Source organism: Nelumbo lutea, chromosome 2 (genome assembly GCF_056320005.1).
Source record: "Nelumbo lutea isolate HS-2025 chromosome 2, American lotus-T2T, whole genome shotgun sequence".
Classification (NCBI taxonomy): Eukaryota; Viridiplantae; Streptophyta; class Magnoliopsida; order Proteales; family Nelumbonaceae; genus Nelumbo; species Nelumbo lutea.
In genome coordinates, this window is record NC_142685.1 from 8974873 (window position 1) to 8980546 (window position 5674).

A 5674-nucleotide genomic window follows, 5' to 3' on the forward strand; every position below is an offset into this window, starting at 1 on the left:
AAAGATTCAGAGGTTAAATGGAAGAATAGCCGCTCTGAGTCGTTTTATGTCTAAATCAGCGGACCGTTACCTGCCCTTCTTTAAGGCAATGAAAAGCAAAGGGTTCGAATGGAACCTGGGATGCCAGTTCGCGTTTGACAAGCTCAAAAGATACCTCGCCAGTATCCTAGTTTTGACCCGGCCTGAAGAGGAAGATGTTTTAGAACTGTACCTCTTGGCAAGCGACGAAGTGATCATCTCGGTATTGATAAAGGAAGCAGATTGGGTCCAACGACCCATCTACTATGTTAGTAAAGTAGTGTAGGGAGCATAAACGAGATATCCAGAGATAAAAAAAAGCTATCCTATGCGCTGGTCATTGCCGCCCGCAAACTCCGTCGGTACTTCCAAGCCCAATCCATCATCATCCTCACTAACAAACCCTTGAGGCAAGTATTGCTCAGGCCCGAGGTCTCTAGTCGATTGACGAAGTGGGCCATCGAACTGAGTGAGTACGACCTTCAGTACAAGCCACGAACTGCTATCAAAGCCCAAGCCTTGGCGGATTTTGTGGCAGAATGCACGTTCAGCTCCGAGGTCCTTAGGCCAGTTGAGCACGAGGCTCCCAGTTCGGGTGAGCTCGATGCTCCCAAGTCGGTTGAGTACGAGCCTCGTGAGGTCGCACCCAGTTCGGCATCACTCCTAGTTAGGTCAAGTGCGAACTGGGATGAAGAACCCAAGATCCTTCACGTAGATGGCTCCTCAAATCAGCAGGGCAGCGGAGCCGATGTAGTTCTTTACGGTCCGAGTGGCACGAAACAGGAGTACGCGCTACGCTTCAAGTTCGTGGCATCCAACAATGAGGTAGAATACGAGGCATTGATAGTCGGACTGACCCTAGCGCAAGAGGTAAAAGAAAAATACATAGTTATCTGCAGCGATTCCCAGCTTGTGGTCAACCAAGTTACAAGCAAATACGAAGCCCGCGAGCCAACTATGATCACCTACTTGGCAAAGGTAAAAGAGGCTCTGCTTAGCTTCCAGTCACACTTCATCAAGCAAATCCCGAGGTCAGAGAACGCTGAGGCCGATGCCCTGTCCCGGTTAGCCAGCACCAGTGACAACACCATGAGAACTGTGTACATAGAGGACTTACCTCGGCCTAGCATTCTCGGGGGGGGGGGGGGGGGGGGCAGAGGAGGTCGCTCCTTTCACCCAAGTAGAGCCGAGCTAGATTGATCCACTCGCGAGCTTCCTGCTACATAGAACCCTCCATGCAGACCGCAATGCCGCTAGGAGGGTAGAGTGCCAGGCAACCAAATACGTCATAATAGACAGACGGTTGTACCGGAGATCCTACCTGCGCTGCTTGCGGCCTCCCGAAGCTGAGCTTGTACTCCACGACATTCATGAAGGCCTGTGTGGCGGACACCTGGGGGGCAGCGCCCTCGCTCAAAAAGCACTACGGCAGGGGTACTATTGGCCAACAATGAAAGCAGACGCCGTTGGGCTGATCAGGAAATGCGATAAGTGCCAGAAGCACGTCAATATTCACCACCAGCCCGCCGCCGACCTCAAGTATCTCACCAGCCCATGGCCCTTCACACAATGGGGCATCAATCTACTTGGACCATTCCCGCCAGCAACAGGTTGGAGGAAGTTCCTAGTAGTTGCGGTAGATTACTTCACAAAGTGGGTTGAAGCTGAACCTCTCGTAACAATCATAGCTCGAAACGTCCATAACTTCTTCTGGAAGAACATAGTGTGCCGCTTCGAGCTACATCGAATACTGATATCCGACAATGGCAAGCAGTTCAAAGACATCAGATTCCAAGAGTGGTGCCAAGACATGGGGATCCGACAAAACTTCACGTCGGTCACGCACCCACAAGCAAACGGTCAGGCAGAAGTCATGAACAGAGCTATTCTCCACGGACTAAAAGCCAAGCTAGACCGAGCTAAATGGTTCTGGGCGGACGAGCTACCCAGCGTTCTATGGGCATACCAAACTATAGAGAAAATCGAAAAAACCTCCTTCAACCTCACCTATGGCACGGAGGCAGTCATCCCAACCGAAATCGAAATCCCCTCACTTCGGCTGGAAGCATACAACGACGAGCTACGTACCAACCTCGACCTGTTTGACGAAGTGAGGGACCTCGCATACATCAGGACCGCAGCGTATCAGCAAAGGGTAGCTCGGTACTACAACGCCAGAGTCAAGAAGAGAAACTTTCACGTCAGCGACCTGGTTCTCCGCATGGTCATGGTACCTGAGCCCGGCGTTGGAAAACTCGGGTCAAACTGGGAAGGACCCTATCGAATAAAGAGAGCATTCGAAGGAGCATACGAGCTTGAGACCATGGAGGGTAGGCAAATACCCCGAGCTTGGAACATCGTCAATCTAAGGCGATATTACCTATAAGTTACCGAACTGGGCAGACTGTAAGCCGCTCCCAAGAGCCCAAGGGCCAGAATGCTGAAGTAAAAAAGACCTCTACACCAGAAGACCCTGTCCCCTCTCCGGCATGGGCAAAAAACCTAGGAAAATGTCCTAAGGGCTAAAGAGTTGAGCTGAGGATGACCTCAAGACCTCATCAGCGCAAACTAAGTGTTAGTGCCAAAAGAGTAGGTAGCACGGGTACGAAACCCAGGGTGTGAAGCTCGCTCCAAGCCAGGTAGAGAACTGATCGGGCATATAGCCTTACTATGTCAACTCGCCTCATGGAATCCCCTCGTCTCGGGGACCTAATTCTATGCAGCTCAACAATATAATCACTTTGGCAAAAGATAAATAGTTGCACAACACTTAAGCAGAAAAAAGCACTTCATTACTAATATGTGCTTTACAGTGTTAAAAAAAAAGGAAAATGAGCTCGCAGGCTCGATACATATCACTTCCGGCTCATAGGCTCGGTATACATCACTTCGGGGCTGCATCCTCCTTACCCTTAGAAGGGACCTTAGCAGCACTCGGGGGGTCAGCCTCGTAGTCAAAATCTAGATCTTCATAAGCCACAGCAGCCATCTCTAGAGTAATATGCGAAGTGGTGATGGCGTGAATGTCAAGTTCAGGGTAGGCGTGCCTTATTATCCACTGGCTCAGTTTGAAGCCCCTCTAGTATGAGCCCACCATCAAGTCATCGAAGCACTCTGACGCTATGTATTCGTCGACGACCTTCACCTTGGTATCCTCAAGGGCCTGAAAGAATATCTTAGACTTCTCCTTGATGTCGGCCTTGAGGTATTCTAACTCGTGCTCCAGACCTCCTTTCGAGGTCGCAAGGTGCTTCACGACGAGCCTCAGGGCGCCATTCTCCCTCCAGAGTCTCTCCAGTTCACTCTTCTAAGCCGAAGCCTCACCCTCAAGGCGATGGACCCGCTCCCAAACTGATCACAGAGCCTCTTCGGAAATTTGCTTCTGCTCCCAAGCTGACCCCAAAGCCTCTTCGGTAGCTTGTGCCCGCTTCAGGCTCCTCTCTGACTGAATTATCAGGGCATGAATGGTGGAGTTTGCCTGCCAAGCAAAGAGTCAATTCGGCAAGAAAGTAAAAGAATGAACGAAAAAAGCACTAAGGGAAGACTTCAACAACTTACCACCATAACGTGAGTCACTGCACGTGCGCCGATGTGATAGGGAGGGAGCTTGGATCATGTCGCGACCTCGCTTTGGTAAACATCCTTCTGGCTCTTGCGAAGAGCACAGCTCGGAGTTAGCACATTGCCAACCCCCTCCTGGCTCCCTGAGCTGGAAAATACAGTTGGGGTTCGAGAAGCCTTTGTAGTCTCAGCTTCCCGAGCCTCTACAATGCCGGGCTTCGCTGCCATCTCGGGGATAGGCCCCACCGCCTCGGGTTCCCTGGGAGAGTCAAGGTTGATGGTTGGAGGCTGACTAGGGACTTCGGGCTCCATGGCCCAAGGAGACTCCACGCGAGCTCGCTTGGTGACCCGCTTCCTTCTCTTCATTCCGTCAAGTAAGTTGGCACCGCGGGTCTTCTCTGCTTCCATGATACCTGCAAAAGGAGCTCGGCATCAGTACGACAAAAAGAAAAACTAAGTAAAGAAGCCTATCCGGACTCAGACCGACCTGAATGAGCTTGACTTCAGAGAGGTATTCTCCGCACTCGAGCCCGACCTAGGCATAGGACTGAAAGGTCTTCGCCATGTCTTTATCTAACATGACGCCGGGATTAGGGACAGCCACCCTCCAATGTGTAGGAAACGACCACCCCATAGCACATCAGACCACAAAGTAGTCCTGCTCTCGGAAGATCACGATCTCATCTGGACCATGCTCCCAAGGGAAGTTGCCCGAAGGTAAGCTATATGCATACTCCCCGGGCAAGTTGAAATGACGAACAAGGGACCGAAGCCTCTTAGATGTCATAGTGGAAGATCCAAACGTGTCCAACATCCGAACCCGATGTGAAGTGGACTCTAGGCTACCCGGGGTGACCCGGTTTGAAGGCCCTACCTCGGGCTCATCCAGAAGGCTGTCAAAGAAGTCAGCCCGGCCTGAGGTCTCTACCTCAGGCCCTTCTAGAAGATTATCTAAGCTACCCGAGCTACTCGAACTAGACATCGCAAAAGGAAAAGGAAAGGAAATTGAAAAGGCTAAGGGGACTCACCAAGGGAAATGCTACCTAACTAAGGAAAGTGACGCGAGCTGAGGACCCTAGACGTGAGCTCAAGGAATGATCGTTGAAAATTGGTGAAGGAAAAGTGACTAGGGACCCCACTATTTATAGCCGTTGTACCCGCGCATCAACGGTCGAGATCAAAGCCATCCAATGGCTCTCAGGAAAACCGGCTGCACGACCCCCGAGGTGAAATTAGTTTAGCGTGAATTTTTGACGTCCGATAGCTGATAAATCGTTTGACGTCCGTGCGTGAGCTGTACGCAACCCGGGCTGACTCCGGTTGAGCCGCGCTGACCCTGGTTGAGCCAAGAACATAAGCAGGTCAGACCGGGGAATCTCCAAATTGGACTAAGCATGCCACGGAGCAAATCCACCCGTCAGTTTGTGAACTCCCCACATCGGGTCAAGACCCCGGGCATGGGGAGTGGGGGGCAATTGATGGAGGTATATTTGGCCTGACCCCCTGGTTGTGCGACACGTGGAAGAAGACGGGGTAACCTGGCAGGAACGCCAGGTCGGAACGGTGATGTAGCGCGGTCGTATCCTAAAGAGAGGCCCGAGCTCCCCAAGAAGAGGTCCGAGCTCCCCAAGAGGAATCCACGCTTCTTGGGAGTGAAACCCGAGCTCTCCCTAAAGGATCCCGAGGCTAACAGCGAAGCCCGCGAGGGGCAAGGCCCGGACTAGTCCACCTTGTGTCAGTTCGAACCATATGCCAGCACTTCGGGATGGTAGGACCTACACATCCAAACTCAAGACTTCACCTCGCGCACCACTCCGGCACCTCGACTCTAGGTCGCACGACTGTGAAACCATGTCTGACAGATCGGTACTCTGAGGCAGCACACCTAACTGGTCTGGGTCTGATAGATGGCAATCACGCCGTAACGACCACCTGCCACCGCCATCCCAGTTGTGGCAGAGACGGCCTTGATAGAGGAGACAATGGCGGTTATGCCTTCCCTTCCCACAGAGGCAGTTATACTTGACTTGGCAGAAATTTGGAAGTAAGTGTACCAGGTGGCTATAAAAGGCCTTCCTCCCCGAGAGAAAGAGGT